The 21,316-nt window shown below is 41.3% G+C and overlaps 1 long non-coding RNA gene and 1 pseudogene across 3 annotated transcripts; both read left to right on the top strand.

Moving 5' to 3' along the window:
- Nucleotides 1–224: 224 nt before the first annotated feature.
- On the top strand, nucleotides 225–663 carry LOC137757766 (large ribosomal subunit protein uL24 pseudogene; annotated as a pseudogene).
- Nucleotides 664–6,421: 5,758 nt separating this feature from the next.
- On the top strand, nucleotides 6,422–20,560 carry LOC137757779 (uncharacterized). Of its 3 annotated transcripts, none has more exons than XR_011072480.1 (3): nucleotides 6,422–6,483; nucleotides 9,700–9,808; nucleotides 19,957–20,560. It is a non-coding gene; the product is annotated as an uncharacterized lncRNA (long non-coding RNA). The 3 variants fall into 3 exon arrangements; XR_011072478.1 differs by lacking the exon at nucleotides 19,957–20,560 and adding an exon at nucleotides 11,163–12,457; XR_011072479.1 differs by lacking the exon at nucleotides 19,957–20,560 and adding an exon at nucleotides 11,270–12,457.
- The last annotated feature ends 756 nt before the right edge of the window (nucleotides 20,561–21,316 follow it).

The following is a 21,316-nucleotide window of genomic DNA, read 5'->3' on the forward strand; positions in this document are numbered from 1 at the left end:
GTGAGCAGCGGCTGGAATGGAGCCAGCACTACGCTCCCCAAGCTGTGTGCATCTCAGTGCATAACTGGGGTCCCAGCAATGTGGGGACCAGTACAAAACTCTTCCCTGAAACTTCTCTGGCTTTTATGTGATGTACCAATAAAACCCTTGCTGTCAGAAAGCATCTTTCTTCTTTTAAGAATGTGACCAAAACATTGACCATTGCTGAAGTACCAGCAGCCAAAATGAAGTTCAATCTCTTTGTGGCTTCTGATCAAAGCAAGAACCAGAAAAGGCACGTCAATGTACCTTCCCACATTCACAGGAAGATTATGTCTTCCCCCTCTTTCCAAAGAGCTGAGACAGAAGTACAGTATTCGATCCACGCATATCCAAAAGGATGAGGTAGTTCAGATTATGCAAGGGCACTGCAAAGGGCAGCAAACTGGCAACGTAGCCCAGGCTTACGGGAAGAAGTATGTCACCTATACTGACTGAGTGCAGCGAGAGGAGGCTAACGGCACAACTGTCCATGTGGGCATTCTCCCCAGCAAGGTGCTTGTCACTAGACTAAAACTGGACAAAGACCACAAAAAGATCCTTGAACATAAAGTCAGATCTCTCCAGGTAGGAAAGGAAAAGGGCAGACATAAGAAAGAAACAATTGAGAAGATGCAAGAATAAAGTAATCTTATATACAACTTTCCTTAAAAACTGTTAAAATGAAAAAAAGGAGAATGTGGCAAAGTGTGTGTGATAGAACACTAGATGAAAAAGTCAGGGTGTACCCAGTGTGAATAAAAAGAATGCATATGACCAGAAAACAATGCTGGAAGCCAGTGCATCAAAATGTTTACAATATTAGTTTTGGACAGTGGAGTTATAAATGATTCTTATTTACATCCTCGTATCTTTTAAATTACAGCAAACATGTATTTTTCTCCGCATGTGTGGAAAGCACTCCTCTCTGTTCTGCTGTCAGAGTTTTATATCCAACATAACTGTCAACTCTTCTATGAAACCTATTTCGTATCCTATTTTCTCCTGTACCAGTTCTCTCCACCTTAACCTTTTCCAAGTTGGTTCTCTGCCTAAGACTTCTCCTTCTTGATCAGAAGAGGTCTCTGCTGCGTCACTCAAAAAAAGACAAAGCTTTCTTTTTCTTTTTTTCTTTTTTTAAAAAATGTTTTGTTGGTTTGCATTTTTTTAATAAGGTAAAAATTCTTCAGTGCCTCTGAAACTAACAAAATTTTCAAATAGAGCATTTTATCAACGAAGGGGAGCTTAAACCCTTTGGGTACCCTCATCAGTGCCTTGCATTTTACTGAGCCCCAGAGCAATTTCATCTGATATGTAAAAATTTGAAAACTAAAAAAGAGAAAACAAGGGAGAACACATTTAAACAGGAAAACATGTCTTTTCTAGGGACAAATTAAAAGCCATCAGTAAAGCACTTCCGAGAGCATGGACTTCAGGTAGGCTGACCTGGCTTTGAATTCTGACTTCACTACTAACTGTGTGGCTTCAAGCAGCTCCACGCACCATATTCCTCTCTCTCAGTTTGTCATCTGGAAAATGAGGCTGCAGATAGCTCATTCATAGAGTTGTAAACAGTCTGTTAGGGAACATAAAAGCGCTTAGCGTGACACTAAATAACGATGTTTGGATTCTTATTAGGCCTGTGGATAGACATATGGATTGGGTTAGGAGTTAAATTTTAGCCATACCATGGCTAACTCAGTTGCAAAGTAGCTTTTTCCCGAGAGGAAGAATATAGGAATAGCAGGAAATAGGAAATCCCCTCAAAAGGGAAGAGGAACGCTTTTCATCAACCGTCTTTGCTTCAAATAGCACCACTAAGAAAAAAACCAAAAATTCCTATCTCTAATTTCTTTTAGGGGCTAGGCTAGAATTTCTATTCCAAGCTGCATCTTTCAAATAATTGTCTCACCAGGAGCCTCACATTCATCAGATGAGCTCCTCATCTTCCCCACTCTTCTTCTTTTCAGGCCTACTGTTTTCTCCTGACTTAACTATTTCTACAAGTTATCTAACGTTGGTAAATACCATCACCTAATAACGTCCTGTGTTCTGGGTTCTCTGGGTCTCAGAAATCACATTAGATCCCGTCTGCTCCCCTTTCCCCTCCCCCCCAAAGCCATTCAATCATACCTGTTCCTTGTAGGTAGATGGTAGTACCTTTAAGAGCTGTCCCCTCTTTCATTGCCCGTGAAGAGCTACTCTCCTCCTTGCACCACATTTCTTACGGTTCTGAGATGGGGCCCCCAGATTTGCATTTTTAGCAAGCTTCCAGGTGAGGCTTATGTGTGGACCACACTCTAAGTACTGTCAACATGTCTAGGAGGTGCTGCTATGCAAGAAGCATATGTAGAACTTCTTTAAACATTATAGTTTGTCCAAAGGTAATCAAAGCCACAGCCCACATAGCTGATACAGATTAAAGAATTTGGATCACAGGTAAATGGTTTTCACTACCTATAAGCCGCTTTGGTGCTGCTGCTATTTCATCAGTTCAGGCTGTTCCTTTTTATTGCTGAATAGTATTTCATTGTATGAATGTACTACAATTTATTTATTTATTTTTATTTATTTATTTATTTATTTATTGCTGCATTGGGTCTTCGTTGCTGGGCTTTCTTTAGTTGAGGCGAGCGGGGGCTACTCTTCATGGCAGTGCATGGGCTTCTCATTGCGGTGGCTTCTCTTGTTGGGAGCACAGGCTCTAGGCGCCTGGGCTTCAGTAGTTGTGGCACACGTGCTCAGTAGTTGTGGCTCACAGGCTCTAGAGTGCAGGTTCAGTAGTTGTGACACATGGGCTTAGTTGCTCCACGGCATGTGGGATCTTCCTGGACCAGGGATCGAACCTGTGTCCCCTGCGTTGGCAGGTGGATTCTTAACCACTGCGCCACCAGGGAAGTCCCCACAATTTGTTTATTCATTCACTCATTGAAGGTCATTTGCCTTGCGTGTTAGAGGTCCCGAAGACCACTTCCAGTTTCAATAATTCACTAGGAGGACACGCAAGACTCAGCATGTAGTCATACACATGGCTATGATTTATTACAACAAGTGGGTATGTTACCAGACCAAACTTGGGTCCACTTGCCGACCAACCTACTGACAGGCCAATCTACTGACACTGGGTCGTGGGGAAGGAAAGTGCAGCGTTTATTGCAGGCCAACCAAGGAGTTCAGGCAGCTGGTGTTTAAAAGGCCCAAACTCCTTGAAGGTTTTCAGGGAAAGGTTTTTAAAGACAGGGTGAGGGCTGGAGTCCTGGGGTGTGTGATCAGCTCATGGACATTCTTCTGATTGTTTCATGGTGAGGTAACAGGGAGTCAACATCAACATTCTGGTTCCAACAAGTCTGGATTCTACATGCTTGTGGGCAGCACACAGTTAACTTCTTCCACCTTGTGGAGGTTTCAGGGTCTGCAAAACAGCTCAAAGGACATGGCTCAGAATATTATCTATAGCCCTTGACTTTGGTTTAATGGCTAAACTATTATTGTTTTGTCTTGCTTGACTCTTTTCCTTTCTTTCTGCATTTTCTCACTTCTCTGGTTAAATTTACTCTTTGGAATTTTGGGAAGGCCTAAGAGGCTAAAGTTTTTCTACAGACAAGAGGCAGGCAGGGGACATGCAGGGGTGGGCAGGTTCTGTTCTGGGAGGGCCCCCTAGGGTCCTGCCCAGTTACAGATACAGAGCAAAATCAGCAAAGGAAAAAGGCACATGGGTTGAAGTCCAGGGGACAGCGAGCCCTAATTTCCAAGAGTCCTCTTTCAGTGGAGTCAAACGGGGCAGATGGACTTAATTCCCCCAGCAATGAGCTGTGACAACTCTGTTTTTAATTTGATCAGGAAAAGTAACTTGTTCATCCTTTGATCTTCCTGGAGATTTAAGAGAATACTTTGCAGGTACAGCAAGGTTCATTGTCATCCAGGTATTGGAAGACAAAAGTCATGTTTGCATCACAGTTTTCTCAAGCAATCGCAGGTGCATTTTATCCTAAGTGATTACTAGATGATCAGTCCTCGACTGATGCTACCTTCTAGAAGAGAGCTAAGCTTTAGAGAGTCAACAAAGTCAGGGTGGTTTCCAGGAGGATGCAGATTTGAGCGACGGGTACGATGTGAGCCAATGAGAACTAGAAAGGACTTTCTACACATGGGAAAAGCATAAATAGAGGCAATGAGGAAGGGAAAAGCCACTGCAGTTACAGAATGGTGAGAATATCCTGGGCAGAGAAAAGTTTCCTGGTGGGAAATAAAAGAAGGTAATCTTAGGAAAAGGGATCCAGCTTATCGAGGACTTTCAATCCTCAAATTAGTGATTGAAATAGATTACTATAGAGAGTTATGTTAATGATCATGACAGAGTTTGAGAAAAATTAATCTGGCAACACTTCAAAGGATGGATTGGAGATTAAGCGTTAAATAAACTTGTTTGAAAATAAACCCAGGTGAGAAGCCCCGATTAGGATCAAAGATATGTGGATGGGGAATAGGGGGCTCCCTCGAGACAGTTTATATTGGGGTGAATGAAGCACACAAGCGAGGCTTGAGCACATGGAAATAAGGTCAACCTATCCTGGAGAGGAGTTTAGTTGCACTTGGTAAGTTACCTTTATAAATGAGGTCAGTAAGGCACTACAGAGCCTTTTTTTTTTTTCTTTTTGGCCGAGGCTGCTTGTGGGATCTTAGTTCCCCGACTAGGGATTGAACCCCGGCCCTCGGCAGTGAAAGGGCAGAGTCCTAACCACTGGACAGCCAGGGAATTCCCTATTAGAGACATTTTAAACTCCAAGAAAAGTTATAAAACACTTTCTACTAGAAAGACAGATGATAATGCAGAGGGGGAAAAATCAATGTGTGGTATAGAAGTAGCAAGAGGTGCAGTGTTTTTTTTATGGTGAAGTATTTTAAGAAAGCCATGTAGTGTGACTAATCTGTTTTCCCTTTCAAAGATAGTTCATTTCAGTATAGCCTAATTAGGAAGGGTTAAATAAGACACCCGAGGTCAAGACTGGACCTGCTTTGTTAACTTATAAAAATTCACGAAAGCAGTAATATCTAAGAGCTCATACATTCATATCTGAGATCTGATACATTCGGAATGAGCTATGAGCTGATGTGGGGCTGTATATTTTTAATGAAAGCCGGAATGACATTTTTTAAAGATTTTATTTTATTGAAGTATAGTTGATTTACAATGTTGTGTTAATTTCTGCTATACAGCAAAGTGATTCAGTTATACATATATACACATCCTTTTTCATATTCTTTTCCATTATGGTTTATCACAGGATATTGAATACTGTGCCCTGTGCTATATAGTAGGGCCTTGTTGTTTATCCATCCTCTACACAATAGTTTGCATCTGCTAACCCCAAACTCCCAATCCATCCCTCTCCCTCCCCCCTCCTCCTTGGCAACCACAAGTCTGTTCTCTATGTCTGTGAGTCTGTTTCTGTTTTGTAAATAAGCTCATTTGTGTCATACTTTAGATTCCACATATAAGTGATATCATATGGTATTTGCCTTTCTTTTCCTGACTTTGCTTAGTATGATAATCTCTAGGTCCATCCATATTGCTGAAAATGGCATTTCATTCTTTTTTATGACTAAGTAGTAAGGAATAACATTTCTAATCATGCCACCAACTCAAATTTTCTCAGTGCAAAAACAACATTAACATGCTTTGAAGATGTAAAGTGTCTTGAGGAAGCGGTAGTCAGAGTAAAAGCCAGCTGCTGCCTGTGTCGTGCTGCTCTGTCAGATTCACAAGCTCTGTTTCTCCCTTCCTCTCCTCCTTCACCCCATTCCCCTGGCAATGGGCTTCCTTCTGCACTTCAAACATGCTAAGTTAGTCCCCATCTCAGAACTACCTGCAGTGTTCCTCCCAATATTTTCCCGTGGCTGCCTCCTTCTCATCATTTCAGGTTTGTTTGTTTTTTTAAATAAATTTATTTATTTTATGTATTTATTTTTGGCTGCGCTGGGCCTTCGTTGCTGCGCGTGGGCTTCTCCCTAGTTGCGGCGAGCGGGGGCTACTCTTTGTTGCGGTGCACGGCCTTCTCATTGCGGTAGCTTCTCTTGTTGCGGAGCATGGGCTCTAGGCGTGCAGGCTGCAGTAGGTTTTGTTCGCGGGCTCTAGAGCGCAGGCTCAGTAGTTGTGGCACATGGGTTTAGCTGCTCTGTGGCATGTGGGATCTTCCCGGACCAGGGCTCGAAGCCGTGTCCCCTGCATTGGCAGGCGGATTCTCAACCACTGCGCCGCCAGGGAAGCCCCATCATTCAGTTTTTAAATGGTATCCTCTCCTCAGGGAGGGATAGCAGATGCTGTTGGGGGCCCTGCCCATATGCCTCTTCACAGGCTGTGCATTCATCCCCCAGATGCATGACTCAGGCCTTTGTCCTTTTATGGGGAACTGCCCTTGGCCGGCAGGAGCCTCCTCCCCGGCAGTGGTCCCGGAGATAATGGCGGTAAGTTATGTCCCCCACCCAGGGGAGGGCGGTGGACAAAGGCTAAGTGATGAAAGGATGTAGCAGTCTCCTCACCTCTGGGTGGCACAACTTCTGTGGTGCAATTCGCGATTCAGGGCTTCCCATGGGATCAGGCTGAGACTAGACTTCTAAAGCCATATCTTTGCTGAACTTCATCCCCTGCTGTCCCCTACTTTTTTCACCTAATAGGTTTCTCCTTAAGATCACTTAAGCGGGAATTCCCATCTTAGGTTCTGTTCACAAGAAAGACAGCTGGTGAGAGAAGTGGTCCTAGGAAGCCAACTGGATCTAGATTTGGCATTGGATAACTCATCCACTAGATGGCAATGAGAGCCCTGTCATTGGTAGTGAGTGAACTATTAGTGCTTGACTTGCTGTAGGGGTGCAGTTGCTAAGATTTTCACCTGCAGAGAACTAGGACAAAATATAGGTAGAAGAAGCTGCATTAAGTTGTGCAATGGCTCTGGTATTTAACATGTATCAGGAAAACAGGGGAAAGCTTGGTACACAGGAATGCTTGGACTATTTTTGCCACTTCTTGGGAGTCTGTAGTTATTTCAAAACAAAAAGTTAAAAATGAAAAAAAACAAACAGCAATAATGTAAAAATAATATTATATCCTAGGTGGAATGGTAAACATTAGTACCATCATTAAGGACTTCAGGGTTACAGAAGTAATGGTTCCCATATACCCCCATTTGATTCAATAGCTTGACCTCTTCAAAAACCAAATTAATTGTGGCAGATGACATGGACTACCTGAAACTCAACCAAATAACCCCAATTGATGCCACTTCATTGAATGTGGTACCTTTATTAGAACAGATTAACATAGACTTTGGTATGTGGTGTAAAGCCCTAACTGACATCTATATCCTTTTCTATACCCATCAGAAAGGTGAATCAGTAAAAGTTTGCATTCACAAGGAATGGATAATAGTATATACAGTCACAACTTTGCCTTAGGGCTACTTTAACTCTCCTACTCTCTGTCATAATGTAGTCCAAAGGGATCTGGATCATGTGGACAGTCCACAGAATTTTACGTCGGTCAACTATGTCGATAGCATGATGTTAAGTGAACCTGATAAGAAGGAAATGGCAAGTGCTCTGGGATGCTGAAGTACACTTCAGAAGGTGGGAAAAAAATCCTAAAAAAAATAAAGGAGGTTGCCACATTGGCAAGGTTTCTAAGGGCACAGTGTTCTGGTACATCCTAGGACATCTCCTCTCTGGTAAAGGACAAGTCACTGCACCTTGTGACTCCTGCCACCAAGAAAAAAGCACAGAGCATGGTAGGCATTTTGGAGACAGTATTTATGACATTTGGGAACACTGCTCCAAGCTATTTAGTGGGTGATGAGGAAGTTTACCAGTTTAAGTGGGACTCAGAGTAGAAAAGGGCTCTGTAGTGGATCTAAGCACTGCCTCTTGGGCCATATGACCCCAAAGATTCTAGGGTATTCGATGTATCTCTGGTAGATAAAGATGCTGTGTGAAATACTTGGGAAGCCCAAATATGAGAATTGCAGGGCAGATCTCTAGGGTTCTTGGGCAAGGCCTTGTTACTTGTAGGAGAGAACTATACACCATTCACAGAACAGCTTCTGACACCCTATTGGGACCTGGAAGAGACTTATCTGATTACGAGACATCAAATGACTATGAAACTAGAGCTGCTCACCACAAGCTGGGTTTGGTCAGACCTACCAAGTCATAAGATTGGGTACACCAGCAGCATCCGTCATAAGCTGGAAACAGTACATCTGAAACTGGGCTCAAGCAGATCCCCAAAGCATAACAAAGCTGTGCAAACAAGTAGATCAGAACAACTACTACTTCCATTTCTCTTACATAAACACTTTTCCTTCAGCCCATAGCTGTAGCATCTTAAAGTTTTCCTAGGAGCAGCTGATAGAGGAGGAAAAATCTTCTTCTTGGTATATGAATACACTTTGAAAAGAGACTACTAGTATGCTACAGCCCATTTGTGCTGAAAGACGGTGGTGGAGGAAAATTATCTCAGTGGGTAGAGTTTCAGATGGTTCTCCTGGTTATCTACTTTGTGTGGAGAGAAAACAGGCCCCCAGAAAAGTTATTCACAGATTCATGGGCACTAGCAAATGGCCTGGCTGGTCAGTCAGTGGCTGGGAAAGAGCAAGACTGGAAGATCATAGAGCAAGTCTGGAGAGAGCTTGGGAGTGGATCAATGGGAGTGGGCAAGAAGCACCGGTTAATGTCCGCCAGGGAGTGTCGGCTGCAGGCGAGGCACTAGCCAACCAAGGCGCGGGAAGAGTCACCCAGCAGACGTCAGCCAGCTTCTATGCTCAGTCACACCCGCCCTTCCACAGTTGGCTTATGAACAGAACAGCCATCGATGGGGGTTATGCATGAGTTCACCAGCAGGGGCTCCCGCTCCACAAAGCTGATCTAGGACTGCTGCTGCTGCTGCATATCTAACCACCAGTAATGAAGAGCAATGCCGAGTCCCCCAGACAGCCCAGCCTCTTGAGAAAACCAGCCAGCTATATCAGACACCCTTCATGCTGGGAAAGAACAAGAATCCATGGTTGTATTTATCATAACCTGAGGACCACCTGCAATAGTCAGAGCTGTAGTTTGTTCCAGTAACTCTTCTCTTATAAATACCAGAAATTGCACCAACCAGAATGTTGGAGGACCTGCGACCAGATGGAGTGACATTACCATGAGAAACAAGTGGCTCTGAGTGGTCCAAAGTGTAGACTGTAGCAGATGCAACGGGTGCCTTCCTAAATCCCCTTTACAGGCTGGTGTGCCAGTGTTGGCTGCTAATGGCTCACACCTGCGCTCTGCCCCAGGGGCTTGCATTTGGCTGAAGGGAGGTGCCTAAGTCAGAGATGACTCTTTCTTCCACAGTGTACAGAGACATCTGTCTAGCCATGACTACATTTCCCAGCTTCTCTTGCAACTAGATGGGGACATGTGAATAGTTCTCACTGAGAACTATTGAGGTACATTCTCTCAAGACCAAGATTAAGAAGCTTTCTCCATTTGTTCTTTCCCCTTCCTCCTCCTGCATGCAAAGGGCATGAAAACCCTGGCAAGAGGAGGCCACAAGATAAAAGGAGCCTGGGTTCCTGAGTCACCATGTGGAAGCTGCCACCAATCAGGAGCACATGTATTGTTAAATGACTGTGGGTTCTTTTGTTACAGCAGCTGCATTACTCTACTATCCTCTACCTGTGAACTCTAATGGGATTCCTGACATACTATGAAGTGGGACTGGATGCTTCTGAAGGCCCCTTCTGATACAGATTCTCTGGTACGTTTCTTCTGAAATTTATGAATTATTGTACTTGAAGGTTATGTTGTTAAATAGTATCATTTAATTATCCTATAGTAAACATAGTAAAGTTTAAAACCACTGGGTCGGAAGAACTGGATTCCGGCTCTGGCTCCTCTACCAGCCTGTTATAGAGTCTGGAAAATATAACTTTACCTCTCTGAGCCTAAGTTTCATCAACTGTAAAACGCAAATAAAATGCAATGTGAATGAGGACAATATGACCTCTAAGGTCCTTTCTAGCTCTTGTAGTTCTTGCTTCTCTGTATAGTATTAAAATAAATCTCTTCAAAGAATGTACAGCAACAGCTCTTTATAGCCTGGGAGAAGTGGGAGCACAGAACTTTAGTGCATTATATATTGCACTAAACTTAACCTATAATAAACCCTTTAATCACAGAGTTATCTTTTATTATTGGACTTCAAAATCTGGAGATGAGTCAAAGACACTGGGTTCTTTGCTTTTGGCTCTAGATATAGTCAAATTGTCTTGAACAGCTCAAATACTCCATTCAATTGAGGCAGTAATTGGGGATGATTTGTATCAGAAGTAGGAAATAGGACCAAGCGAGTCCAGTGGGAAATGGCTGTTTGGCAATGCCAAGAAACACTCCAGGGCACTGGGCCATGACCATGTCAGTGACACATAGCCCACACTGACAATGAATCCAACAGTAAACCATAAGCTGATTGAAGTTTTGTTTCCTTTATAAACAAATAGGCGTGGTTGTGTTCCAATTAAACATTGTTTACTGGTTTCGGTTATTGTTTTTTTTAAATTAACAAACATAAAGAAAGTCACTTAGAACAGGGGTCCCCAACCCCTGGGCCGCGGACCGGTACCAGTCCGCAGCCCGTTAGGAACTGGGCTGCACACACAGCAGGAGGTGAGCGGCAGGCAAGCAAGGAAAGCTTCATCTGCCGCTCCCCATCCCTCTCCATCACTGGCATTACCGTCTGAACCATCTCCCCCCCCCCACCCCCCATCCGTGGAAAAATTGTCTTCCACGAAACCGGTCCCTGGTGCCAAAAAGGTTGGGGACCGCTGATTTAGAAGGCACAAAATTATTAAAGAAAAAGTTCTGGAAGCTACTACAGATAAATCTGTTTCCCTGGTAAATATCAAGTCTTTTGACCTTCTGTGTCTCTGAACCACATAGTTTTGTTTTGTTTGTACTGGACAGAGCATTTAACGGACCTCTTGGTGTTTGCGTAAGGAACCTGGGCCAACTGTAGATAAGGAAGGGATTGGAAAATATCTGGGGCTTTCTCTGACCTTTTTCTGGGCTGCCTTGCGTCTTACCCACTGTAGAATATGCTGATTTTCTCACAGGTGAGGATGATGAGCAATTCTCAGAGGTTAGAGGAGCTGCTGCCTTCAATCTAGGTTGTTGGATTATATCTCCCTGAATGGCCATGCACATTTTTGTCAACTTCTAGGGGTGAGATGCAGCTCCAGCAACGATATCTGGTAAAGCACCTCAAGGGACAGAAAAGGCGGATGATCTCCTCAGCCACTTCACCAAGCATCTGGCTCTGTTCAGCTCCGCCACAAACCTGGCTCCAGTATTGGACTGTCCTTGCACACCTAATATCAGTGTACAGAGGATGGTTATTTCTTTAAGCACTGAGAGCTAAGGCATTGCTGGCTTTCACTGCTGAGGATCTGTGGACAAGTCTGACGTCTCCTTACATACAAATACATCAGGCCACGAGAGGACATACTGAAGGACAAGTCTGACGTCTCCTTACATACAAATACATCAGGCCACGAGAGGACATACTGAAGGATCCATAAGGTGTCTCGGACATGCTGTAAGCACCACCCAGACTTCAAATCTGAGCACCGTCAGTCCCCACCCCGTGACCGCCTTTTACCTTCTATAGCTGATCATTTGCCAATTTATGTTTATTCAACATACGCAAGGTTTTTCATTCCTTTCTAGGGCTACTCTCACTTACTTCAGGCCCTCTCACTGACGCTGTAATATTAAATTCTAGACTGCATTTCCAGCCCCAATGCATCTTAGACATGCTAGCAGACTAAGCATTTGAAACCCGATTCCCATCGTGTTAATTTCTGCTCAATCTTTCTCAGTGGTTTCCTGTTGCATATATAATTATGGGTAACCTCAGCCTGGCATCTCTTACAATTAAGCTCAAATTTGCATTTTCCAGCCTTAATTTCCTAGTACCTATTTCATACATTCAACTCTAACGTAACCACCCGGAAAAGCTGAAACTTTCTTACATATGTGCCGTTTTTCATATTGTGCCTCAGTCCTCCTTTGAAACTTTTTCCACGTGAGTAGGAGCCGGTTTTGTTTTCCTTCACAACCTCCACTACTCCTAGTGCAGAGCCATTTACATAGCTAGTTTTCAGTACACTTTTGTGGAACTGAATTAGAAAATGAAGTTCTTCAGGTACAATCCAAGATCCATTCTCTCATAGTTATGTGTCAGGTATTGTTCTAGGGCTAGAGATAAAAAAACTGAACACAGCAACGGGAGTAAATTTATGCCCTCATGAAGCTCAAATGGGGGAAGCAGGGGTAGGAGATGAAGACATTAAACAAATAAATAAGCAACATACTTAGAATGCTATATGAGATGTGAGCTATAGAGAAAAGCAGAGTGGGGAGGGGGATGGGAAGTACCAGAAGTGGCTGGGTTGGGGGGAGAAATTTTAAATGATGGTGATCACAGAGGGTCCTTCTGAGAAAGTGACATTTGAACAAAATACTTAAAGGGTAGGAACTCGTGGCTACTGAGGGAAAAAAGCATTCTAAAGACAGGCACAAGACAGGCAGAGGCCCTGAGGCAGGAACTTTTGGTGTTCTAGTAATAGGTAGCAAGGAGAGCAGAGTGAGCCAGGAAGCGTGTGGTAGATGAGGGTGAGGGTCTCAGTGGACCCTAAGCTATTATGAAGACTTTGACTTTTACCCTAAGTCAAATGCAGAGACTTTGCAGGGCACTGAGCAGAGGAGTTCCATGATCTAAACTGATAGGCCAGGGTAGAAGCAGAAAAACCACTTAGGAGCATCTATGATAAGCTAAGATGGTGACTTGGACTAGGGTGGTGGTGAAGGGTTTGAAAGGAGGTCAGATTCTAGAGGTATTTTAAAAACAGAGCTGATAAGAACTGCTGATGGTTTGAATATGAGATGTGAGAGAAAGAGAGAACCAAGGATAATTCCAACGTTATCCCTGAGTAAGTAGAAGGAAGTTGGCATTATTGATATGGGATAAACTATGAGAGGAACAAATTTTAGAGAGTAGGATGGGGAGGGCAGATCAAGATTTTTCTTAGTTTATCAGTGATAATTTAAGGTAGTTCTGGTCTTGTCCAAAGTTTTAATTAGAACGTTCCTTTCTAGCACACCCTGAATTTTATCTCAAAACCTTTTTCTCCTAGTACTCTTATAACACAAATCCCAGAAACCATAGACGACTGACAAATCAAATTACGTTTTAAAAGTTAGTACGGCAAAAACTACCAAAAGCAAAGTCTAAATAAAAATGACAAACCATGAAACAATATTTGTAGCTCATATTATAATCCTAGGTTTCCTAATATATAAAGAACTCCTACAAGTATATAAGAAACAACAATAACAGCCCCGAAGGAAAAATGGACAATGGATATGAACAGATAGTTCATGGGAAAAAATGCCTTTTAAGCATAAGACACTCAATGTCACTCATTTAAAGCTATAATTAGATAACTTCTTCCCTATAAGATTGATAAAGATCAAAAAGGTTAATAACTCAAGATACTGGTTAGAGTATAAGGAAATAAACATTCTCATATATCAGCTTCTATGGAGGACAATTTGGCAACATCTGTCAATTTTTTAAATGCATATACTCCGACTAAGCAATCTGACTTCTAGCTAGGCAAGATAGAGGTGTAGTCACATATTTCTGAAAATATACACACACGAGGTTATGAATTACAACATGGTATGTAATTTTAAAAGATTCAACACAACTTACATACACAATAATAATAGAGTAATGGTTAAATAAATTGTGGTATATCCATTGTAAACATCCATTAAAAATAATAAAGCAGCTTTGCAAAATATATTATTAAGAGATAAATATATAATTAAAAGAAAAGAGCAAAGTGAAGAATGGTTTGTGTAGTAAGCTACCATAGGTTTTCAAAAATACGAGGGGGACAGAATGTACACATGTATGTTTATAACGGCATGGAATATCTCTGCACGTATATATGGCAAACTGATAAATATGATTGCTCCTGGAAAGCAACTGGGGAGCTGGACAATAAAGGCGGGAAGAAAGTTACTTTTTTAACTAGCTGTTTTAGATCAAGTCTGTTGGAAACAGACATAGACAACAATGAGCAGAGAAGGTTTATTGGGGAGTGAGCTCAAGAGATACACCGGCAAGGGAGACATTGACCCACGATGTAGTTGCAGCGGGGATCTCTGCCCGTCCTACAGTCTTGTGGTGAACTCTGGAGCCGAATGGTCCTTACTCATTGTCCCAAACCGAAGCAAGGAGACCAGGACTTTGCACCCCTGCCTCAGCGAGTCGTTGGCCTAGGGCTGCCCTCTGGGAGGGATGGAGTCTTGGGAGAGCAGCTCACAGCAGCTCGTGCCAATTCCCACCAATATTGCCAGCAGCAGAACCATGGGTTTCTGAGCCTTGACGATAGGATTGGGGTAAAGTATATTTGAATTTCTTCCAAAATAACTAGATAGAATAGCTTGGGTGGGGCAAGCAAAGAGCCAGTACTCTACTCTGAAATTATAGGAGGCTAGCACTGCAAGTCCCCCATTGAAACTGTCTTTGGAGGCTGGCAGCACTCTTTTTAAATAGATGACTCTGACATCTGTTTGACCTCCTAATCCTCCCATCTCATCCAAGAGGGTCCTTATGTTCCTTTAATGCACGCATCCTCCTTCAGGTGACAGCAGAGGAAAGAGAAATAAGCAAAGTAATCGTGACTTGAGAAAGTAATTTACAATTCTATTTTAAATGAAAAATGCCATATTTTATCTCCCTGTCTAATTTTAGATAGAGATTCTTAGCTACATGTAATTTGAAACCATTACATTTTAAAATAGGTTTGGCATCGGACTTCCCTGGTGGTCCAGTGGTTAAGATTCCACACTTCCCATGCAAAGGGGCACGGGTTCGATGCCTGGTCGGGGAACTAAGATCCTACGTGCCCTGTGGCACGGCCAGAAAATTAAAAATAGGTTTGGCATCCTTATCTTTTTCTTGTGCCTCTTTATTATGAAATTAAAATATTCATATATTACCTAGATTTGTCAAAAAAAATGAGATTGAAAGAGACTTAAGAGATAAAATCAGTGGAACTTATTTCAATCTTGAGGGGGGAAAAAAAAGACCAGTGCAAATGAATAGTTTTGAGACAATCAGGGCAAGTTGTACATGGACTGGATATTAGATTATACCAAGAAATTATTGACAATTGGATATAATTTTAAGAGTCTTTATTACCAATTCATGTTGAATTATTTGTGAGTGAAATAATGTCTGGGATTTGTTTTAAATACTGCAGCTAAAAAGAGGGGCAGAAAGGTGATGGGATAGATGAAAAAATATTGGTAAAACATCAGTAATTGTTGAAGCCAAGCATGGGCACATGGGGTTTAATGTGCTACACTTCTTACTTTTGTTTTATTTGACGATTTTCATAATGAAAATGACAAAAATTCATGTATCTAAATACACATATGAACTGTGTCATCTCCCTAAACTGTATCATTTAAAAAAAGAAAACCAGCACCTATACAAATGATAATTCTCCTTTGGTTTGACGTAATTAGTGGGATCATCAGACCTTTAATTGTTCACACATCACTGGCTGTATTAGGCTGTAACCTGACATTCCACCATTGTAATTTCCTGCACACAGGCATTACATAGATGACAGTCTAGGCTAATGATTGTAGCTGTGAAAAACAAGACAAAAGACAGGTTAGTGTTTCCCAGTACTTGTCAGAGTGAAGCCACATCATATGCTTTTTATTCCATGGGAGAGTCCCATGTACTGGCATATAAATTTGTCCCACTGAATTGATTTATTAATTAATTTGGGCGAGTTTCAGCTGCAGGAATGTGTGCCCAATCTCTACTGGTCTGTATCTTCCATGAACAAAACAAAACATTGCTTGAAGCTCATTGCTAAATTATTTCTAACAATAATTATGTTCAGATATTAAGTCCTCTGTGGTTTCTGAGTTCAGGTCAGTTATACTATTAAATGGTGCTTCTCAAACTGTTTGTCTTTTGGAACTCTTTACATTCTTAAAAATTATTTTTTAATTTTATTTTAAAATTTATTTTATTTTTTAGTTTATTATTGTATATATTTTTGGGCTGCATTTGGTCTTTGTTGCTGCACACGGGCTTTTCCCTAGTTGCGGCAAGCGGGGGCTACTCTTCGTTGCGGTGAGCAGGCTTCTCATTGCGGTGGCTTCTCTTGTTGCGGAGCACGGGCTCTAGGCACACGGGCTTCAGTAGTTGTGGCTTGCAGGCTCAGTAGTTGTGGTTTGCAGGCTCAGTAGCTGTGGCTCGCGGGCTCTAGAGCGCAGGCTCAGTAGTTGTGGTGCATGGGTTTAGTTGTTCCGTGGTATGTGGGATCGTCCCAGACGAGGGATCAAACCCGTGTCCCCTGCATTGGCAGGCGGATTCTTAACCACTGCGCCACCAGGGAAGTCCCTTAAAAATCATTGAGGACCTCAAAAGAGTTTTTGTTTATGTGGGTTTTATCTATTGATATTTACTATGTTAGACATTGGAACCAAAATGAAAAATTAATTAAATAATAATAAACTTATATGTTAACATAATGTTTTTAAGAAAAATAACTATTTTTCTTAAATATGAGAGAGGGACCAAATCGGTACATCCTGTTAATGTCTTGTTTAATTGAAGGCAGCTGGAGTCTCATAGCTACTTGTGCATTGACACTGTTGCCATATCACCTAACACGCAGCCTTCAGAAAACTCCGTGGTACACTAGTGCAAGAATGAGAAGGAAAAAGTCAAATAATGTCTTATTATTATGCAAATAGATTTGACTTCCTAGATCCTCCCCAAAAGGTTTTAGGGAGCCTCAGGTGCCCCAGGATCCCACTTTGAGAACGGCTGCCAGATAATGTGTGTGTATTTGGGAAAGCTTGCCCACATGTGAAAGTGAGAGAGTGGACCCACCTGACTCAGAAGCATGGAGACACAGTGACCTCAGCCGACTGGCCAGTACTACAACCCACAACGTTTACAACTACCGCAGAAAGGGTTCCTCAGAATCTGATCTAAAGAGAAAAATTTTACCCTTGCTGTCTTAGTCTGTTCAGGCTGCTCTAACAGAATTCCATTGATTGGGTGAATTAGAAACAAGAGAAATTTATTTCCCACAGTTCCGGAGGCTGAGAAGTCCAAGATCAAGGCACCGGCAGATTTGGTGTCTGGTGAGAGCCTGCTTCCTGTTTCATGTCAGAAGTCTTTTCCCTGTGTCCTCACACTGAGAAATGGGTAGGGAGCTCTCTGGGCTTTCTTTTATAAGGGCACTAATCTCACTCATGAGGGCTCCCCCCTCAAGGCCTAATCACCTCCCCAAACCTGCCCCCCTCACCCTGGCCAAATACCTTCCACATTGGTTAATTCACATTTAGCACATCCATTGGGGCTGGGGGACACCAACATTCAGTCTATAGACCTTACCTAAAAAAATATTCTAACTGAAGTTTTAAAAGGTTTTAAAACAGAGATTTAACATGCTCTCATGACACAGAGTCTTTTGGAAATTTAAACAATATTTAATAGTAAAGTTTTTGTTTAAGGCTCCATTTATGACTTTTATTGTCATATATTTTATTTGTCCAACATCTAAAACTTTTATTTTCCCAGGTAATGCTTGGCATAGTTTGTGGTATTAATCTTTCCAATGCATTATTTTTTCTGCACTTCTTATTATGGGGTGGTATTTGTTTCCATTCAGTAAGACATATTTAAACAAGCAGCTTTGGTCAACATTCCGCTACTAATGCATTATATTTTTAAAGTAACTTTTATTTATTTATTTCTAATTATAAAAGTAAAACATACTCATTGAAAAAAATTTAGAAAAAGAAAAAAAACAGAAAAATACAAAGTGCAAAATAAAGATCACATATAATCCCAGCTTCCAGAGACAACTACTGACAATATTTTGTGGTCTAGTCCTCCAGATTTTATTCTATACATCGCATCAATTTGTCATCACAGTACATAGATAGATGTCTGAAAATCAGATGTAGCAAACAATTAAAATGTGGCCCATTTGCTTTAATGTTTCGTGTAAATTGAACAATGATGGTGACAGACTTTGCAAAAATACGTGGCTTTAGTTTATACTAAGAGAGCATCTTGTGAATCTAGGCACTTAGTGTCAGAATATATTTTTCATAATCTACTAAGGCTAGGAAGAGTTCATTTATTGATGTTACTAATCTATCTAGATTTTGGTCTCAAGATCATATTCTTCCTTATGGACAGATAAGCCAGAGTTTACCAGTTTGTTGGCAAGACTCTAATTTTGTAAATTACAGGGCCTGATAGAACATCACATAATTTTACACAGATGCTTCAGTAAAAGAAGCATCTGATGAGACGTTCTGAATTAACCAAACATGTTCTTGTCTCACTGTTGTTTAGCTTACCACGTTAATTACCCTTTTCATATATTTACTCTGAGGTGTTCATCCAGTTATTCTCTGAACAGATGGTACCCAGAAGTTACCTCATTCAGAATAGGGTAATTAAGCATGAAAATTATGATACGAAGTATAGTCCCGTTTTCCACAGAAAATGCTACAAAATCCTGCAGACGGGGTGGATTTAAATAAAGTGTCTGCAGGTGTTGTGCTTAGAACAGAGAGTGAAGGAGGCCCATACTTGGGTAAAACAGGTTACAAGAATAGAAGCTGTTGTTCGGGTATTTCCAGTTAGTAAGGGAAGAACTTTCAGAGCTCACTGGCTATCCAACTCCCTGAAGTTTTTAGTGGTAAATCCCAAGTGAATATGTCAGGTTTTTCTAGGACCTGATCTTTCTGCATGAAACTTTTGAATTACAAGACAGTTATGAAGTATTTTTTGCTTTGCTATATTAAATGTCTGGTTTTAATTCAGACATTTGGAAATTGTATGAAATCTTCAAGATGTAAAGTTTAGTCCAGTCTAGTGGATGATCTATACAGTGATGGTTAACAGGTCTAAACCCCTATCCTAAAGTGTGTTTTGGAAATTTGTGGGGCTATTTTTATCCCTCACAATGATTGGAGGATGCAACACTAGCATTTAAAGAGTGGCGACCAGGAATGCTAAACCACCTGCAGCGTGGAAGTATCTCCCACAACAAAGAATTACCCTTGTTTTGCACAACTGTCCAGTGTTCCACCAGACTAAACCCACTACAAATATAAATCAATGGTAATTTGGTAGATTTTAATAATGAAGAGCTTGTTGCTGTTATTGTTGTTGTTACTTTTACAAGAAGTTACAAAAAATACCCTGTGATTTAGGGGAAGGTGGTGTGAAGAAGGAAACATGAACGGATGAAAGACATAGTCTTTGAATAATTTACCAACTCTGATCTTCCTTCCTACATGATGCATGATTATAATTTTAAAAAGAATTGACAGTAAATAAACTGGAAAGGGAGCTACTAGTACTGATTGAATAATTTCCCTTTTTAAAGACATTTTTAAAACTTGGTAGGCATCCCAATGTGTCGCTTGTAGTAGTGTTGAAATTATGTAATGGCATACGTGAAAAACTGTTTAGCAAATCTGTAGATTTAAAAGTCTGATAGCCCTGGTGGGGTGTGAATATTAATACCATTTACTTATTCATTTGTGGGAATAACCTACCTCCTCATTTTCTCCACTAAGATTGTATGTTGTCTTGGCACATGATCCTTAAATTTCCTTCTCTGATCATCTACAAATATAGACCACATTTGTTCCCCTGCTCTTTCATTTTCTGCTTTTCTTTTATGGAATATCTTCTGAGCCTCTTCCTTCTCTTAAGTCCAGTCCTATCGACTACAAGGAGTTGCAAGGATCTGACTATTTCATGTCTTTCAGGGCTTCACCACTACTCAGAAGTATGGTCCAAGGACGAACAGCATCAGCCTCACCTGGGACCTTGTTGGAATTGCAGAATCTCAGGTCCTTCCAGAACTACTGAATCAGGATCTGTGTTTTTTTTTTACAAGATCTCCAGGGCAATCGTATGCATGACTAAAGTTTGAGAAGCACTGTGAGAGTGTAGCTATGCCCGATGGTTCACTTATTGAAATAGTGAAAAATTGCATAATATTTTATTATAAATTATATTATGGGCTGAATTGTGTCCCCTTAAAATTCCCCCTCAGAATGTGACTGTATTTGGAGACAGAGCCTTTACAGAGGTGATTAAGTTAGAATGAGGCCCTTAGCATGGGACTTAATTCAGTCTGAGTGAGATCAAAACAGTATGATACTGGCATAAAAACAGACACATTGATCAGTGGAGCAGAAAGAACGCCTAGAAGTAAACTCACACATATATGGTAAATTAATTTATGACAAAGGAGCCAAGAATATACAATGGGGAAAGGATAGTCTCTTTAATAAATAGTGTTGGGGGCTTCCCTGGTGGCGCAGTGGTTGAGAGTCTGCCTGCCAATGCAGGGGACACGGGTTCGGGCCCTGGTCTGGGAAGATCCCACATGCCGCGGAGCAACTAGGCCCGTGGCCCACAACTACTGAGCCTGCGCGTCTGGAGCTTGTGCTCTGCAACAGGAGAGGCTGCAACAGTGAGAGGCCCGCGCACCGCGATGAAGAGTGGCCCCCGCTTGCTGCAACTAGAGAAAGCCCTCGCACAGAAATGAAGACCCAACACAGCCAAAAATAAAAATAAATAAATAAATAAAAATTAAAAAACAAAAAAAATCGTGTTGGGAAAACTGGACAGCTATATGGAAAAGTTGAAACAGTACCCCTATCTTATACCATACACAAAAATCAACTCAAAATGGATTAAAGACTTGAACATAAGACTTGAAACTATAAAACTCCTAAAAGCAAACACGGGGGTAAGTTCCTTGACACTGGTTTATATTGCGCCTTTCTCTTCTACTGGTTTAGAAAATACACATGCAATTTATTCTTCTCATTGGTAATTCCTAAAATTTAAATATATTATTTGACAAAGTAAAAAACTGATGACTTTGTTCCCTCCTTGAACAATTCAAGAATTTCAGTGTACTTTAACTTTGAGAGCACCACTCTCACCTTTACTTCTTTTGGTTGCCTAGTATTTTAGTATATGGCTCTTGATCTAAGAGTTACATGAGAGAATTTGTTTTCTCTATTTTTGTGTAGAAGGGCCTTTATTTTGTGATAATGTTAGTAAGTCTAGTTTTACTATATTGTGATTAGGGAATGTGGCCTGTATTATTAC

Source organism: Eschrichtius robustus, chromosome 2, assembly GCF_028021215.1.
Source record: "Eschrichtius robustus isolate mEscRob2 chromosome 2, mEscRob2.pri, whole genome shotgun sequence".
Classification (NCBI taxonomy): Eukaryota; Metazoa; Chordata; class Mammalia; order Artiodactyla; family Eschrichtiidae; genus Eschrichtius; species Eschrichtius robustus.